General features: G+C 43.1%; 1 protein-coding gene across 2 annotated transcripts in view; it reads right to left on the minus strand.

The window, feature by feature from the left end:
- The window catches only part of NDP (norrin cystine knot growth factor NDP), a 32,053-nt gene extending 12,870 nt beyond the window's left edge, over positions 1–19,183 (minus strand). The window contains exons 1-2 of one of the 2 annotated variants that reach the window (XM_054166085.1): positions 19,105–19,183; positions 8,920–9,061 (exon numbers count right to left, since the gene is read on the minus strand). The gene's annotated coding sequence lies outside the window, so the exon portion shown is untranslated. Of the gene's footprint in view, positions 1–8,919; positions 9,361–19,104 lie in introns of those variants that run through there. The other variant, XR_008462497.1, reaches the window with a different exon arrangement.
- Between the last annotated feature and the right edge of the window lie 415 nt (positions 19,184–19,598).

Raw genomic sequence — 19,598 nt, forward strand, 5'->3', positions numbered from 1 at the left:
GAAAGGCAGACCGCAGAGGTAAATGTGACCCATCTTTTGTGAGAAATCTGTGTACAGTTGTTGATGGACATGCTGGCAAAAAGAATGTGTAGGTATTGGAAACAGGACTATTTGCAGATGCCATTGTCTCCTGGCATACCTGTGTGAAGCATACCTTTATCAAGTATATGTGCTGTATAGAATTGAGATGTATGGGGGGACAAAAAGCCTCACAGGGACATTTAAACATATGGAAGACAGTGTATAGGTTTTTGATTGTGTAAAACACCATCCAAATATGTTCCCTCAGGTACCTCACTGATGAAATATGCTGGCATGACATTTTCCATTTCCAGCTGATAGTGTGTAATGGCATTTCACTTTAACTGTATTGTTGTTGTATTCCTTTTGAAATGCTATCTGAAATGATCATATCCTAGACAGTGTGCGGTATTGGGATTGATATATGTGGCTTTCAGTCTATCCCTCTGTCCAAAACCAGAGGCAAGTACACCTGTAATCATGAATCACTCATTTCACATAGATATTTTTATTCTTTTATTTCAGCTAATGCTTCCTCAATTTCTTTTCCTGTGGAAAAAAAACCCATGTTGTGAACAGCTCATTTGTCAAGCTAACAAAAGGAAGCTAAAATGCTGCTTCTTTACAGCATCCTGTAAAGAAAAAGATGGAAAGGTGACTTCTTATTCTCAGGCTGAAAACTGTCTGCAGACATGTTTGGGCTAACAGTGGATGAAAATCACTGCTCCCCATTTTTTTTGGTGGTTTTTTTTTTCAGAATTCACTGATACAGATGTTGCATGCTGTTAGCAACAAGCTTATGGTGCCCTTTCCATGTAACTAGTTTTCAGCAATTCATAGAGACATAACACGCTAAAAACTGTTACAGCTGTTACCTAAAAAACTGCAGGGAAAAATGGAAGCCATCCCAATGGCAGACCACAGGAACATACAATCCAAGACTGCAGTGTACATGGACACAGGGGCAGTTAGGATTATTCCCCCCGCTTTCTGTTGTTATTAACTGCTTTGTGAATGCTGGAATAAAAATTTCATATCATACTCTTATTTACAGAGTGGTGAAGGTTAAGATTTTGTTTTGCTTTAAGGACAGGAGAAAAGTCTGTCATCTGGAATTATTTAGCCAGTCACTTGGTGAGAACATAAACAGAAATTCCCTTTTTGCTATGTATCTTGGAAAAAAATAAAGAGCTGAGCAATTCTCCAAAGGCCTATTGGGTCTGCATTGCTTTTACCCAGGAAGGTAGGAAAGGAGCGAGGGAAAAATTCATTTATGGTGAACTTCTACTCAGCTGTTCCCTGCTACTGAGCCCCCTGAATTAGGCCTGAATGTATGTTCAGTTTGGCCTTGGTTTAGCTGTGCATTTTCCATGTTTGAGTCTCCTCCTTGACGATGAGGGCACAATTCAAGTCATTCGATGCCTCTTGTGTTTTGTAGGCTGCCAAAATCCTGATGGAGCAGCAGTGTGTGTGTATATATAACTAAGCCTGGCCTTGCATGCTGTGCATATTTAGTAAACACAATTACTTGGATCCCGCCATGTGGTTCCCTCATTCTGAATTTGTTATGTAAACAGAAGAGTTGCAAGACTACTTAGTTTCTCCAAACTTGAGCCCTACAAAAACTGTCACTATATATGTGTCTATATTTGTTTGTGTGCATGGGTAGTTCACCACTGCTGTTCTGACCAAAAAAAAAAAAAAAAAAGAAGACATCTTCTATGAGTCCAAAATTTATTTCTTAGGAAGTTTATCTAACCTGGAAAAGTTCATGCCAGAAAGATGATAGTTCGGGGATTTGGTGCTCCAAGATCTGGACTGGAGTTGCAACAATTGCGTTGGTCAGACTACACCATCAGGTTACACCAAGGCTTGTTCTGCAGAGTTAAACTACCCACTGCCATGAGAAGGGCCATGAAAGGGAATGGGGATGAGAGATCAAAGAGGAGCAATCTGTGCTGGAGACATCATCCAGTCTTTCAGTCTTGGGCATGGAGCAGAGCTGCAGTGTCCTTCCTGCTGCCACCTGGCTATGGTGCTAATGTGCTCAGCAGCAACCCATTACCACGATATCAGAATAACAAAACTGTGCTTTCAGAAAACTTGGGGAGCCATTTATCCTCTTCCTGCAATGAGTTGCTGAGGCCTCAGATGGGCTGTCAGCTGGTGGACACCTGTGTACAGAGCTGCCCCACTCTCCATCATAGCTCCCAGGTGGCAGCAGCAGCTGGACTGCCCTTTTGCCAGGGCTACCATTGTGAAGAGGTTCCCTGCGTCCTGAAGCCACATGTTTGTTCTGCATGTCCACAGCAAAAATCCACACCAAACCCACATCTCTGCTGGGACATTAAAGACACCTGGAGTGGCTTTCCAGCCCTGTGGCCACCTGCCTGTTGTGGTCTGTTCTCAGGCCTCCTGCAGTCTCCATACCACTCAGACAGTTCCCAGCCTATGGAACTGCCTGCACCATGCTCAAGCACTGCTTGCACTGTGTGCTGTGGGACAAAATTATACAAGTGACCATTTGAGCAATTTAAGAAAACAGTTTATATAGTAGATGACCTAAGATGCTGTGCCTAGTCCTGCTTTCTGTTGAATCAGCTCAGAGGCTTGAATCAGCTCCAGTGCATGTTTTAGCTCCGTAAATAAGTGTCTTCTCATCTAGTTATTTTACTTCGGCCACTTCTGTTCCAGCAGTGAAATAGCTGGCCTCCTCCTGGTTGGACTAAATGATCCTCTTCCAACCCCTAATATTCTGTGGTTCTGTGATATATGCTATCAAAATACTTGCTCTGAGCTGCAGGCACCTTTCAAAACACCTGACAAAGTCACAGAGTGTCCATGTGGCAGCTGGGAAGCAGCAGGTGAACACTTAAACAGTTTTTTTCCCCCTCCCAAGACAGGACAAATACCAAACTAAATATTTCAAGTGAGAGCCTTACAGGTCTACATAAGTGAAATGCTTTCCTGAGGCCTCATTATGCCAAATGAGCATTTGCCCTGCTGACATCCAGCTGTGCTGAAGCTTGTTCCCTTTGACACCAAGAGGAATGTGCTCACCCATAGCACAGGAGCTTCATCCCCCTGTTACACAGGAGGTTGCAGAGCAGTGTGCACCTGCAAGGAGGGTACACAAATAACAGGCACTCCTGGACAGAGCTGGACACAGCTGGGAGGCAAGACAAGAGGGGAAGGAAAAAAGCAGAAAGAAAAAAGGCTCCCAAGGAAGGACGTAAACCTTTTCATTTAAGCGTCCACAGGAGACAAGAACATCTCTGGTCCTACTGAGGCTGCCTGTCCTACCACCTGCCAGCCAGTAACTTGCTGAACGTTGTCCTGTAGAAACCAAGAACATAAAATGGAGACTACCTCAGAGCAGTCAGAAATGTCAGACACACTGGTGGCAGCTGAGAGAAAGTCCTGCACATTTTTTTCTACTGAGGTTTTTTTGATATTCCAGGAGGTGAATACCTGTGGCTGAAAAAGTAGGAAGACCAATGTGTTTGAAGCTTAAGAAACAGCATATTAATTACAGTAAATGTAATGGAAGCATTATAATATAATACAATATAATGCAGCATTACTGCTGCAAGCACCTCTCAGAACATCAGCATGCGTGTGATGAGAACGCATGGGACTTGTTCCCCAGGCTTTGATGCAGCAGCTCCTGTAAAGCCCCCATAAGTGTTCATGCAGTGGGGTCCCAGTGCGTGAGGTGGAACAAATTAAGCTGAACAGCACTTGAGCTGCCTGAGCTTCCCTCTCATTTCTAAGTTTCCAAGAACATTTCCAGTCTTTCAGGTAGCTAGAAGAGGGGGAGCAGCCAAGGCCTTCCTGCAAGGCGGTTGAAATAACAAACTCTAGTGGGTACTGCACACACTGGCACCCTGCCAGCAGACAGGCACAGACCAACATGGAGAAAAGTTTTTTAATACACTTGCAGAGAATAACTACTGGTGGACAAAAGAGTGCTTGTATTTTTATTCTTCCCTTTTCCTGTTTCCAGGAAGCTTTAAATAGATTGATTAGGGGCATGTATGGGATCTCTCTCTAATGAGCTGCTAGAGTCATTTAATGGGGAGGTGATGCCAGCCTCAGATTCTTTCTTCATTCTTTTGTCTCTCTGAATAGCAGAGTGGTCATGGTCTTGAGCATGGGATAGGAATTGTGAGAAATACAGCTTTCCATTTGCTCATGCAGAGGGTGCCAGATGGGATCACCCCTCTGTGAAGTACCAGGCACAGAGCTGAGCTGTGTGAGTAAGGCTGCCCATCCTTCCCAGGAGGCAAACTAACAAGGGTGGCTGCTGGCTAAAGCATAAATATTCCCAGCCAAGCATTAGCTATAGGACTTGCCTCAGTAATTACCTCTGCTTTAGTCTTGTGACCCAACATGAGGCAAAATGACTCTTGGCCAAATTGCAAGTTGCTGAGAGGTCTAGGGCATTCAGGCATGCGTCCTCTACCTGTTGGAGTGTGTTACAAGCAAGTGAGTAGTTTTTGACTCTGTCTTTCATATATTTTCCAGAGAACTCAAAGGACTGACGTTATCAATAGGTGCAGGACTAGGAATGGGTTTCCTATTCTTTAACACTAAGCACAGACATTCCTGCCACAGGGACCATCAGAGAATGCTTTTCATGCAGGAGATAGCATGATCAAAGGAGAAGTTCTTTCTTTTCTAACCCTAGAGCAAAATCCTCTCTTCTTTTATACACAGGCAAGATTCAGACCATCATCCATATAATTCAGCCTCTGATAATTAGGGAACATAAACATTTGGCTTGTGGTAACAATTTCATGTCTTCTAACAAGGGGAACAGAGTTCTTCTGGATCCTACCCTCTTTGAGCCATGCTGCTATGACAGTAATGCGATTGTCACCGCCATGGTATGCTTAACCTTTGCCAAACCAGAGCTGAGGCATTAACTTAGATCCTCAACTCACATGTCTTAAAGGGCAACGTAACCTGTGCTGCCTCCACAGTGCCAGACCGATGCAGTTTGCAGCTCAGTAATAATGAGCACATAAAAGTGACAGGCGTGAGCTGTAACAATGATTGATGTGAGCAGAAAAATAACAAAGAGGAACTGAAAAACAGTGATGTGGTGGAATTCCTGGGACTGGTATCTCCATGGCACCAGCAGCCCACTGTCCTGACACCACGAGAAAGGTTATACTCCTCTGTGGGAGAAAGGATCTCCATGCTGCACAATGGAATTCCAGCAAACAGGACGAGGACCAATGAGTGTCTGGAAGTGGTAGTGCCACTGCTGCCTGGATAATAGTCTGAATTAGATTATGTGAGAAAAGAAGGAATATATAGACAGCCAGCTGCTCAAAGGCTTATTACAACCTTGCTTTTATTGTTCTGCTAAGTTAGAGGTGGGGCATCAGAGGGATTCCTAACATACCGCTACTGAGAATTTTTAATATGTTCCACGCTGACACATATAAAAAGGAAATAACAGCTGATCATAGTCAGCAGAGACTGCAGCATCTCTTCATATATATGCACAGAAGCAAGGACAAAGTGGGGTGCTCTTGGCCAGGGAGACTTGAGTACCCAAGCTAACCTGACCCAGCTAAGCCCCTCTTCTGCCTTTGAACTGAATTTCATTGAAAGGAGTGTTGAGCAGGGAGTAAAACAGTAAAAATAAAGGTGACCTGGGCATGGCTACTCACCCCATCCTGAGATACCAGGACATGGAGAAGGGCAGGGGAGCTGAGAGCCTGCACATTTAACACTGATGAAAAGAAACACATGTTTACACAACCGACAATGATCCAGTGGAACAAGATATCATAGAGGGCAAAAGTTTAGCTGGGCTCAGCAAAAGGACCTGTTATGTATGTGAGGGTTACAGTTGCAAGGGTTTTATTTTTAAAAGGTTTCTGGAGGGGTTATAAACTCTCAGGACTCTGAGAGTTCAGTCAATGGGGTTAGGGAAAAATCCTTTGCCACAGCAAGTTACCCTATAGCTGCCTGCCATGGGGTCTCTATGTCTGTCTTTGATGTGGCTGCTTCCAGCCACGCTCAAGAGGTGGATTGCTCAAATAACATGGGACTGTGGTACAGTCTCATGTAGCAAAACTTTTCTATAAACTCAGAGAGACAAGTCTCTCCTCATACTCTGCAGGGTATTAGAGGCAGAGGAATTTGTAGTTTTTGTAACACAACTATCAAATATTTATAATTGGAATTACAGTAGTAGCATTTGGGGCGGGGGGGGAGGGGAGGAGGAAAGGAGTATTTTCTTCTTCTTCTTTCAGTTACACAAATAATCCACTAGACTTGTTGCAAAAATAAATGTCTCAGTGGCTTCATGCAATCTTTGCACCAAGGGGTAGTCAAACCCCTTCAAGGTCCAAGAACAACCTTGAGCACTTCCTAGTGCATCTGACAACAGAGAGGCCAGGAAGGGGAAGCAGTAGGCCCAGAGGAAATGGGGAATGAAGCCGACTCCAGGGAGACTCCCTGCCAAATGGGTTGCTGCAGACATCAATGTGAGCCTTCACTGTGGCTCACTTGGAAACAAGAGATTGCAATGTTGGCAACTCAAGCAAAGAACAACATACAGATCCTATCATAAGCCTTGATGGCAAGTGAGGATTTGTATGGATGGGGCAGATGACTTTTGTGGAGATCAGCCATGTGTAAGTAGCTACCTGGAATATTGCTGCTGCAAACTGTACACAAGACTGTCTATAACAAGCATCCTGCTCTGCAAGGGGAAATAACTCGTGTACATGCATCTGATCAAAACCAGGTGCTGCACAAACCCAGGAAACCTGCATGGGACACCTTCAGGTAGAGATCTGAGCTTGCAACTAGAATAATCAGCAGCAGTCTCTAAATCAAATTGCAACTCACTAAATCAAGTTGCATTTTATTTTATAAGCTTGGAACACCTATTCCTTCCATATTTGCTTTTAATGGAAAATCTTCAAGCATCTTCTTATAATACCAGCATTGCAAATAAGAATTCATTATTGCATCAAGAGAATGTCAGTGCATATGTAAATCACACTGGGAACCCCTGACTCAAACTGCTATGTAATTACTCACCAAATAGCTCTATTTAGGTAGAGGGAATTATTCATGTGTATAAACAGCCCACAGATATGAGTAAGGTCCCACAGCCTGAGTAAAAGTGAGCATCATTACTAATTCCAAAGGATTAAAATTTTAAAAAAGAAAGAAAGAAAGAAAAAAGGTCCTAAAATGTAGATGTTCCTTGATGAGGGACAAATAACAGCGCTTTTGTTATTAGTTCCACATTTATTGACTCTACCAGGCAGCTGGGTTGCTTCTATTACAAAATAACTTTGCAATGAGGAACTGGTTTGAAGTGAATTTGTCCTCACTGCTGGTTTTCAATAAAAATAGTAATTTGCCTGTCCTTTTCCAATATGCAGACTTTTCACCAGCACAGTTACAAAGCTTTAGGAACTATTAGTAACTTTTAGCATATAGGAAACTTCTTTTTTTCCCCCCCATCTTTAAAGAGCTGCAGAAACCTTAACAAACTACTTGTCATGCCATCTGCTCGAGGCAGAAACAAATAAGCTGTGTTATGGGGAGGCTATGGGAGAAATTTAAATGAACTGAAGGGGTAGCAGATAGCCCCACAAGAGTCTGTCCATGCACACTGACTTGCAAATTTAGATCAAGAAAATTAACCCCCACTCAACACACACCCTGTGTGAGCCTGCTTTGCTAACACTGCAGCAGTCAGGTAACAGACTATTGATGTTGCTCTTCGCATAGTTTGTCTTTGTTACTATGGTTTTTTGCTACTGGACCCATATTTTTGAACTTTTATAGGATGAATTCACTCACCTGAATCCTATGATGGAGTTGGGACTTTCTTTCTCAGCCAAGCTCTCCTGGAGCAGCGTCTGTCCCTGCCCCTTGCAGTTACATTACACTGACACTTTATCACTGAGCTCATAACAGTGAAACTCTTCTTTTGTCTCCAAGACACAGAGAACACAGCCTCTGATGCTGATACACAGGAAAATGATCTGCTAGCAAATGAGGAGAGCCCCCCTCTCCCCTTCAGCAGGCGATCTGGGGTCCTGCAGCATCCTCCCGTGTCAGCTACCAACTGCACAGCCACGCTGCATTACACGTCGCTCTGACAGGGTCGGCTACCTACTAAATATATCCCTCAGCGCTACACAAAGGCAAACACTGTGGCTTTCCTCATGGGTTTCAGCCAATCAAGAGTGAATATTAAATCTGTCCTAATCCATAACCAGTGCTGTGCAGTCCGTAGTAAAGCTTCCCAGAAGTTTGGATAAATAATAATGTGCAAATTAAGAGGGCTCCTGCAAAGCATGACACACAAAGCTAGAAATAAATACTGCCTGTTGTTTCAAATTATTCTGTCACTCCGGCAGATGACTGGCAAGAGAACAGCATGCATAAGTACTGATAGAAGTAAACAGCTCAGCTTTAAACTAGGAGGCTTGCCTGTGCTCATAGAGCCCTATTGTAATGAGACAAAGAGGGTGCTGGCGATACCAGCACCGTCTCGATGAATTCAGGGCAGAGTCCACTATGTCCATTCACTCCAATGCCGTACAGCTAGGACCAGCACAGAGCTGCAGACATGAGCCTGGCACACTCACAAGACACAGAGGTTTAATCAAGTTACTCAGAAGCACACTGGACTGCATATTTGACTGCACACAGGCATTCTTCAGACAGGAGATCAAGATACAAGTAGAGAAGGAGACACAGGTACTACAGCTGTGTCGATTTCACATCAGCACCCTTAAATTTAAAAAATGGTACAAGGAGAAGATGTGTCTGTCAAAGAAATCAAGCACTCAGTTTAAGTCCCTGTAATACTCAAAATCTGGAGGAATCTCTTATTTTTTTTGTGCTTACCTTTGGGAAATGCACTGCTCCTTCCTCCCCTCGAACTCTTCAGAGAGCTAAAAAGAGGTCCTGTTACTTCCAAATGCTTTTGTTCTTCTGTCCCTCCGTCACATGGCTTGCCTTTTATATTTGCAACACACAAAAGTTAGAGCTGTTGTTTAGGAGAGAGAGGGAGAGGGAGAGAGAGAGAGAGAGAGGGAATGTCAAATGGAAAAGTGCCATTGCAGTCATATATCAATCAGGGCAGCGGCAGCAGCAGCTCACTGGCAAATGGGAATTCCACAGAAATGTGAAGCTCTTGTTATCTGAGAAATCACAAAACACCACCAGCCAAGCTCCACTCTGCAGGGACTTCTTATTATTGGCAAGCCAGGAAATAGAAGGAAATGTGGGCTCTTTTTCTGTTGTTGTTATTGTTTCGGATCGGGAGATACACACGCTGTGGCATATGCAAGCCAGTGGAATACAAATCCTGAATCAAATTCCTTCCTAAACAAATGCACTGTGTGCAAGATCAAGCAAACCACTGAGAGGCAAGGTAACAGAGCTAAGCAAAGAAGCTGAAAGTTGTGGGTTTAAAAAATTGATATCTGTTTGCAATTCAGAAATACCCATAGAGAAACTACCTTTTCCCCCAATTAGTCATTAATCTACTTTTTTTTTTTTTTCCCCTGACAAGTTTTTCTTAGCATTTTTTTAACCTGTGATTGATCTCAGGTATCCTTAATTCAAACTGTGCTGCCTCACTACAATTGGTGACCACAGTCCTCTGACAAATTCTGTCTCTCCAGTTGGGTAAGCAGATAACCATTTTCTGCATAAGTACTTGCCTCCAAATCTGTAGTTCGGATGCTTTCTCTCACCTGCCCTGAAATTCTGAAGTTTCTCTCAAATAAATCCCGAAGTTTGTTCGCAGAAGCAAACACTGTCTTTCTGCTTTACCTTCTTCTGAAGGTTATACTTCAAACATTTTATATGGATGTTGTTGATTAATGCAAAAAAACTTAATGCCCTGAGAGGCTGAAGGCAATCTCCATCCACTGGAAAACCTCTCTTAAAACGAGCACGTGGCAACATGGGATGCACAAATTCTCTTCTCCACTTCCACAGAGGAGAGCATTTCACTTGCCTTTGAAGCGTGCCCTGGTTGTCCTGCAGCATTATGGGAAGCACAGACCTGGTTAATTAAAAATTAGGCAACATAGCTGCTCATTCACAAGCTGGATCTGTTCAGAGCCACTGGCCAGCAGATGGACAGGGTCCTGTGTCAATTCTGTTTGAACTCTAAAGGAAAGTTGGTATTTGATGGATGATGTTATTACTTAAATGTCTTATGTGGTATAAGATCAAAGGACAGGTGGAAATTATGCCTTAAAAATAGAATAATCTAAAAGAGGAATAGCTTGTAGATGAGTAAGCATCATGGAAACAATAAAGGAGGCATTCTTTGGCTAGCTTTGTACACAGTCAGGTTTGGCTGGTGGCATAAATGAATGATCCACTCAAGATCAATATTCTCAAGATGATTTTTGCATTTTTTCCCCCTCATATTTAGTGTTTACATTGCTTTGCCTCTTAAGCCAACCCTGAGTTCCTCTCACTGGCCATAAAGGTCCCAGCTCTCTGCCTTCCTCGCTGGTACCACCGCAGCCACCCAGGGTGGATGATGACAGAGCCTACCAGCATCTTTCTCTCTCTGTAACTGCAGGCTGAAATGTAACTGATGCTCTGGCACTAGCCTTACTTTAAACAGACACCAACACCCTCTTTTAAAATTAAGGTTATTGGCCATTTGGTCATTATGCAGCCAGATTGTGCCTCTGTTTCCATGGGCAAGAAGGTAACACAGACACTCTAGAGGTTTGCACTAAGAACCTGCCATGTGCAAGACAAGGGCCTGACTAAATAGCTCCCGGATTAAGTCTTCCAGAAGACAGTAGATATCCTACTCAGGGACCTTACTGAGAATGATGCTTAAGTTTTTAACTGGTGCAGCTTAGTTTTCCTATCTGTGTGTAATCTACAGGTGACAATATCTATATTAATTGCTTGTTGGATCCTAAATACACTTTAAATACTCAACAGTTATCAATAATGCTCAAAAGGATACTTTTGAGTAGTGCTCAGCCGTTTTCTACTGCAGCTGCAAATTCCTAATACAGGAAAACCCACTAAAAATAAAATTAACATTAAGAAAAGAAATTTAAAGTGGCTTTCAATTGTTTTATCTTCGGCCTCAAGACCATGTTTGGCAGTAAGTGGAAGTTAATCAGCAGGCAATTGATTTCTTAGGCTGGTGACTTATAAGCTGATGCTCTTGTTTCTGGCCTTCTGAATGATCACAAGGAAAAAAGTAGAAACATCAAATGTATCCTTCCCCTACCTCAGGAACACTATGGCCCATAACTTTTTCATAGCTGTTCATAAATCTCCAGCCTTTCTCAACCACTGTGACTTAATCCTACCTATAAAACCAGTTATTTTAAAGAAACAAATAAAAGCGGAAAGCACAGGAGCTGGGAGCTCAATTTTCAAAGACGATTAGACATTTGAGATGACCCTAGATATTGGATAAGATTTCCAGAAGACCTAAAGTATCCTGCTCCCATCACTCCTGATCTGTGTTCCCTTCAGGAGGAATTTAGCTCACTTAACAGTAATTGCCTGAAAACTAAGCTTAGGATCTCCCGGCAGCAAATGGGGAGTTTCCTCCCCAAATTACTTTCACTTCAGGCTAGTTTCAGGTCGGTGTGAATGGCAGTTTTTCTCTCTGTGAACCACCAAAGATACTCTGCTGACTCAATTGGACTAAATATCTAGGTTTTTCTAAATATATAAAACTAGGTGAGACAAATTTGTCCTTGTAATTTTGAGGAGATGGAGATCCACCAAACTCCTTAGTTGCATCCCCATGACAGGCACTGCAGGCCTGCAACCTTAATTTGTGGATTTCCTCATTCCACCACTGTATGAGCTACTAGACTTACGCTTGCCTTTGGAAACACATTGTACTAGCATTACCCACAATTCAGTGGGCTTAGATTGTTTGCCCTGTTTGCATTGTCAAGCAATGTGTTGCTTTGTCAGAGGAGCAGGATTTCACCTCTCCATCATCACGTTGTGAAATACATTTCAGACTTCTGCAGCAAAGTCAATTTTTCATTTTCTGGTGCTGCCATTTTGCAGTCTGCCTTGAGTGCTGTGTTCAGGTTTGAGTGCCTCAGAATAACAGAGACACCAAGGTGGTGGAGCACGTCCAGAGAAGGGCAACAAAGCTGGTGAAGGATCTCGAGAAGAAGTCTTATGAGGAGCAGTTGAGGAAGCTTGGGTTGTTCAGTATGAAGAAAAGGAGGCTGAGGGAAGAGCTTCTTGCTCTTTACAACTACCTCAGAGGGGGTCTCTTCTCACGAGTCCCAGCTGATAGGACAAGGGGAGATGGCATCAAGTTATGCCAGAGAAGGTTTAGGTTAGACGTTAGGGAAAATGTCTATACAGAAAGGTTATCAAAGACTGGAACAGGCTGCCAAAGGAAGTGGTTGAATCACCATCCTTGGATGTATTTGAAAGATGTCTATGGTGCTCCAGGATATGGTATAGTAGTGGCTCTGGTAGAGTTAGATAATGGTCAGACTTGATGATCTTAAAGGCCTTTTCCAACCATAGTGATTCTGTGATTTCTCAAGCAACTCCAGCATTCTGAGATAGTAGATGCCAGGCCTCCATACCATCAAATGTACCGTTGGAACAGGCACGGCTTATCATCTGTGTTGGTTGTATCTGCAAAGACCATGAATGGAGTACCTGTGCAAGGACAATTTTTAAGTGTATGTGTTCATGAACGTACATAAACCCACACACTAGTAATGCAAACAGTTAGAGGGAATGAGATGTATAGGAATGTGATTCAGGGAAGGTCCATGCTCTGTTCTGCTATTGAAATGATAAAGGGTGGTTTACATTTAGGGCTTAACTATTGGTATTCTTTTTGTAGCTGCAGGTTAGGAGGAACTCACAGCATTGTGGTGATAATCTACAATAAAAAACATGTAATAGTTATATAATGAATATATACTTTGTGCAGGCAAGAGATACCCAAAATTCTTAGGGGAAGTACTTTCCATTGTTTTAATAATCAAAATAGCTATTAGGCATATAATATGCCAAATAAATAAATTTCCACATTCACATACAGCAGCGTAGGAGCAGGTGGCACAGAAGTCTGTTGAGGCACTTGATATTTTTCATCTTCCTCTCTGTTGTGCATTATCTCAGATTCATTTTGCAGGGATATTTAAATACCTAAACTTACATATTCTTCTGTAACCTAAAACTGGGCCTTTTCTTTCTGTGTTTGTGTGTATCCATCAATGTGTGTGGTTAAGACACAGTACCTAAAATGTTTATTCATTGACTTACACAAACACCTTTATTACAGCAAGGCTCCCATTATCTAAAGAATAAGGCTGCTACGGAGAAGACAGTTAAAACTGGGCCTAAACTATATGCTTATTCATTTTATGACAGAAGTCAGAAAGACATGTTGCCCTTCAACTATACTCAGACTTCAGGTTTACTTGAAAACAGACTGCAGTAAGACCAGAAGTTGGTGTCCTGCTAGCTCCTTCAGCAAGTAGGAGTAGATAGTCAACTGGGACATACTTGTGGTATGCTACCTACAAGGCACAACTGATGTTGGAGTATTGGTGCTTAAAAAAGACAAGCTGAACAGCCTGACAAGGAAAACAGTGTACCAAGGAGACATCTTGGGTGAACACTGGCTTGAACACATCTGTGAGAGGCAGGCAGCAATTAAGCAGAGAAAGTTTAGCATGAGTGATCCAAGAGCACAGACACTGCTCTGCCCTCCTGACAAAAGTTGCTGCCTACTGTTGGTCACACACAGGCTCCCCTGTGCTTATCACAGAGTTGTGATCAATAGTTTGTATGGGATGGGTGAAGAAGCTTGGATTCCTGCACATTTTTAAGCCTGTGACCCTCATGGTTATCCACATGGGTTTTGCTTCTGCATTATCTTCAGCTCTCTGTCCTCTGCATCTCTGGATGCAGTGTAATGCTGTACCTTGCCCTTGGCTCCATCCAACAAAGTTTTCAACTACTTTTAAAGCCCCTACAAGACTGTGGAGCAAGGAGCAGCATGCCCTCACTGGTTAGCAAGCACATGCTCATCATCCAGCATTCTGTGGATCCTTGCTTCTTCAGACTGCCAACTTCTGTGTGCTTCAGTTTTCTTCTGCAAGACAGCAATAAGATGTAAGACTTATGGCTAGGCACCACAGCTCTTTATGTGTCCCAGAAACTGGCTAGAAATAGAGTTTTCTTTGAGACCTCTGCTTTGCTGTTCCAATTGGGTGTTCCAATTGGTTGAAATTGGGCAGCATTGAAAAGCCAATGGGAAAAACAAACATCAGGGCAGATAGAGGAAAGGGCAACTCAATTCTATGAAAAATTCTAACTAAGAGAATAAAGACATCTTTTTTCTACCTTCAGGCTGCTGAAAGGTAGGCTCTCTTTCTCTTAGAAGAGACTGTGGCCACTGTGATCCCCATTCCCATCATCTTTGAAGTGACTGGCTCCACTTCTCAATGCCCTTTACCACAACTTTATATCTAATGAAGAAAGAAAAAAGCTACCATGTTTCTCTGAATCTCATAAACATCCATCAGGAGTTCTCCAGACCCTAGTGGGATTTATGAACCCCTCCTGAAATCAGTCACATCTCGGATCCTCTTATTGTCAGTGGAAAGCACAAAGGGGTACTGCCTGCAGGGCTGTGCACTTGCTGATGATAGGATGAGGTGGAGTTGCCTTTTGACAGTGTCTATTTATCTCTATTAATAACAAAAGGAGCCAAGAGTGACTGGATCAGATTTAGCCATCCAGCTGTTGGATGCCTTGGCTGGGACAGATGAATTCCACCTTTAAGTTTGTTTCAAATTATCTTATAAGCATATGTGGTGAATAGATAACATACCAGATATCTATAGTTGTACACAGGTCAATGTTAAATATTTTGCTATTTTGCCAAGGCTGCAGGGGAAGTTTTGTGTCAGTGTGGGATAACAGCCCTTGATCTTCAGAATGTAATTTGCAGTGGTGTTTTTCCCTCCAATAGAGGTAGAAAAAGTCTCTCTGTGAAGGCTTGTAGTCTGTCAAATGCTTATCCAAGTATCAAAATGTAGTTCTGGTGTGTCCTAGAGGATCCCCAAACCACATTTAAAAGCAGGCTACATGAACCCCAGTCTGCTGTAGACAGGAGTTACAATCATGCAATGTGGAGTTTAGGGTCTCAGATCCTTAATTCCACACTGGAAACTGTGAGAATGATCAGAGGGCTGAGCACCTCTCATATGAGGACAAACTGAGAGAGTTGGGATTGTTCAGTTTGGAGAAGAGAAGGCTCCGAGGAGACCTTATTGTGGCCTTTTAGTATCTGAAGGGGGCCTACAAGAAAGCTGGGGAGGGACTCTTTAGGGTGTCAGGTAGTGATAGGATTAGGGGGAATGGATCCAAGCTAGAGGAAGGGAAATTCAGATTGGAGGTGGTGGAAGAACCATCCCTGGGTGTTTTTGAGGCTAGATGTGGCTGGATGTGGCTCTGTGCAACCTGAGCCCATGGCAGGGGGGTTGGAACAAGATGTTCATCGGGGTGCCTTCCAACCCTACAATTCTGTGATTCTGTTTCTCCCATGCTTCTTTGTTAGTTTCATCTCCATCTCCCCATGTGGGTGGTGTGTCATGTGTCTTGGGCATCAAACTTGTTCTCTCTACCCTGACTTCCCAAATGACAAGTCAGAATATTTCTGCTGTTTCCTGTGTTCCTCAAGAGATCAGTGTTTGCCAGAAAGCCCTAAACAATGTGCAGTGGCACAACTGGTAATTCTGCCTGAGTACAAACTGAGGGTTAATGAATCTAAATGCAGTTTACAGTAGCTTTCCTTAGCAAGGGTTGGGTTCTGAGGGGTTTCTTGTAGCTTGCGTATCACTGAGGGTCAAACTGTAGCTTCATTTCTGGGACACATGGCAGGAGAGACAGAAAATACTAACTAAGGTGGCAGAAGTATCTCCACTTAACTGGGAAGGGCACCATTACCTTCCTCAGTAGTATATCAGGTTTGGAATGCAATTTGGACAACGTTTCCATAATGACAAAATCCTTCCCATAAATTCATTTAGAGCAGCAAAAATGGCCTGATAAGATACAGCCAGATGTTAATAATGGCAACCTTATTTTATTGCAGTCTCCTGCCAGTCCCCACGTGATGTGATTTTCTTGCAGTAAAAATGCAATAAGCAAAGTGGAAGAGACATTTTTCTGAGTTACTTGTTATGAAAAATTAAAGGCAATTATCTTGTCTACCACCCAGCTTCGTGAGGCCACTCCCTGTGCAAAACTTCATGTTTCTAAAGGAGACATTAACAGAGAATCAGGCTCAGCTAAACAATTTGGGTTAAAACTGCAGGAGAACTTGCTGTGTGTGAAGCTGCTGAGAAGAAATGCCATTTAGAGCAGGAAATTGGTGATTCATAATTGTCATTAACTCTAGTTACCCTCCAATGTGCATGCTGTACTTCATGTGAAATAAGAAAGGCCCTTCCCTTAAGCAAGTTCGAGTTAATGTTTAGGAAACCATTTAAGCTATTACTAGGACAAAAGTCATTACAGTGGAATGGTTGGATGCTCAGACTGCGCCCTCATCTGCAAAACTTGTGCATTATATGCAGGTAGCACCTCAGACATACGATGATTTCAACCAATTCACTGAAATCTCAGCTTCCCTTTGGACTCAGATGAGCTCCTGGAGCTCCAGCAGCCGGTGGGAGCAGAACCATAAGGACATGTCTGTACCCATCTGCATGCAGACACCAGCTTCAATGCAGCATATGCCTATACTGGAGAAACCAACATCGCAGAGAAGGCAACTTGCTGCAATTCAGTGGAGAAGGAGACAGCCCAGGGGCTGCACCCTCATCCAATGAGAGCTGGAAATGCTTTTTGACCTTTGGTGCCCTAGGTGGAAATTTGCTGGCACCACGGTCAAGTCTTTGACAGCTGGATGCTGGACACTTTCTGGCCTCCACAGTAGAGAAGAAGCTCACAGATTGCTCGATTACTGCAGCTTATTCCATCTAAATAAGCAGAGGAACTTTATTATTTCACCATGTTGTAAGTCTAGAATAAGGAATTGAATGCATATGGTTATGAATTTTGATGTGAGTGAAGTTTTGGCAACTTATACAATTATTATGGTAGGGTTTGGGGGTTTGGTTTGCTTTTGCTTTTTTTGTTGGGTTGGTTTTGTTGCACTTTCTTTTTAATGATAAAAGCAAGCACATCTTTCTGATATGAAATATGTCTCAAGCTGCAAGTGTAAAACAGAGGTGGACTTTAGGTAGAGAAAGAGAGTAAAGACTTGCATAGTTATAAATTTAAGCACCTTTGACCCACTTCCTCAGTACTACCTTTACAAAAGAGTGATTTGGATTTCTGTCTGTAAAGAGAGATGTTCAGCAGGTCTGATGCTGTGCACAACTAAGGACCCCATAAAAAAAGCCATCCACTTTCCATGGCTAGTCAGGTTCCTGGGGCCCTACTGACTTCAGTGGGATGATCAAGACACAGAAGGGTGACAGGCTACAGAAAGCCAAGGTGTTCACCATCCTCCTCAACACCAGAGGAATTTTTGGGGTAACGAAGACTGAAGGACACATTCTCAGGAGCAAGTCAAACTGAGAAAACATCCTTTGTGTAAGACTAAAGGTAGCAAAAGACCTGACAGACCTGAAATACACCACATCTGAAAAGGACACCAGAAGAGAGCATAAACTGTGGTGTAATGAGCACAGTAAGTATAAGAGATTGACAGCAAAAAGCAGGAGAGGCATTAGAAAGAGCCATTATTTAGTGTTTCTAAATTGTCTTCAGGTTTGCTGGGCAAAGAAACCATTGCAGAAATGTACTTCATCTAAAAGCTAAGAAGATAAATAAGAGGTTTTCTAATAGAGGGTAAAAAAACACTCTCACATTGCAGGAGACAAAGATAGAGCTTCAGGAGCAGACTCTGGCAAAAGCCTCCCTTGCAATTACTGCCTGGGGCAGAGCCTACAGTCCACTGCAGGAAATAGAATTAACTCTGGAGAAAGGATCTAGGATCTGCCAAGTGAAGGAAGTCAACCAGAACAGATTTGGACTCATGTATGGAAGGGCAGAGACTCTGAAAAGAGCCCTGAAATGGAAGATTAAGCCAAGACTACTGTGCTGGGAGACACTGCAAAACCACATCTGATGCACATGCCTTGACAAGCTGCAGATATGCCTGGGATTTGGGAAAAGATGCAAGAATCACAACAGCTTACTTTGCCTGAGAAAGAATCATCATGAAACTGTGGTGCACAGCATGAGTGAGAAGGATTGTGACAGCACCATTAGAGGGATGGGGTTTATTCACAAGAGCTAAGACAAATACTGCGACACAGATAAGAGGACAAGCAGCCCATAGGCAAATGACTATAATCAGTTCTTCAGCTGGACAGAGCTGCACAAGCTGATAAGGTGTCTGACAGGGTTATGAGCACTGAAAGAAAAGCTACAGACAACATAAGGTACTAAAAGAAAGGGCTCAGAAGAGCTGTTCCTCACAGAAGGAGATAAAGGCATGTATAAATGAAAGACAAAGCTCTTAACAGTGTCAGGGATTTTCAAAATGTCCCATCCTTGATCTCAGCCCTGGTGTGAGTGCACTGAGGTCAAAATAATAGCAGAAGAGTCTGAGGGACTCCAAAGAGTAAAAATGCTCTCTGCAAACTGTGGAACAGCGCACAAAAGCACCTCACCCTCCCCTTTCCCACTCCAGGGGATGGCTAGAGACTTTCACCTTCTGCTCTGGGAATCAGCCATCCAGGGAGGAACTGAGGCCTGGAGGGACTCCATGTCCATTCATAGGAGGAAAATGAAGTCAGCACACGAATAGAGTCTGTTTTCCTCTCCTTACAGAGGGGAATGACTTTCAGAAGATGGCTGATACCACACACTACATCTGACACACCAGGCAGTGCTCTTGGGCAGGAGCTGGTGTTGAAATAGAGTGTATTTAGCATCCTTATTTCCTTGACTCACTGCCTGGTGAGGTAAACTGAAGGTGTTTCTCAGGAAAAGAAACCTCTGAAGAAAAGTCACCTTTTGACTGTATAAAGCTTCCTTGACTCCATACATAATCCTGTTGTCTGAATGGAAGAACATCTACAGTTCTGAGCTCAGGAAATGTCTCAGGCTCCCAGGACTGCAGCAAAGCTACCAACAACTGCCAATTCCATGGCACAGAATCTCATGCCTGGCAGGGGGAATAGCACAGTGGGGATGCAGGCAGATCCTGATAAGGCTGCAATTATTACCAATACATCTATCCCAACAGACAAGGAAAGGATGTAAAGTATCATTGGGATGGATATCCTCAGTTGGATTAGATTTGGTGATCCTGAGGGTCTTTTCCAACCTGAATGTTTGTGATTCTGTGTATGGAGAACCATAGCACCATCACACTGAGAAGGCATGTGGGTAGCTCCAGACAGCACTCACAGCGTGGATGGTTTAATAAAGCCTTTGTGGTAGAGGAAGAAACCTTTAAAGAATCCTTCACCCTGCACTGCTGTGAGAGTAAGCTTAAAGCTAAG

The sequence above is a fragment of the Dryobates pubescens genome, chromosome 12 (genome assembly GCF_014839835.1).
Source record: "Dryobates pubescens isolate bDryPub1 chromosome 12, bDryPub1.pri, whole genome shotgun sequence".
Taxonomy (NCBI): Eukaryota; Metazoa; Chordata; class Aves; order Piciformes; family Picidae; genus Dryobates; species Dryobates pubescens.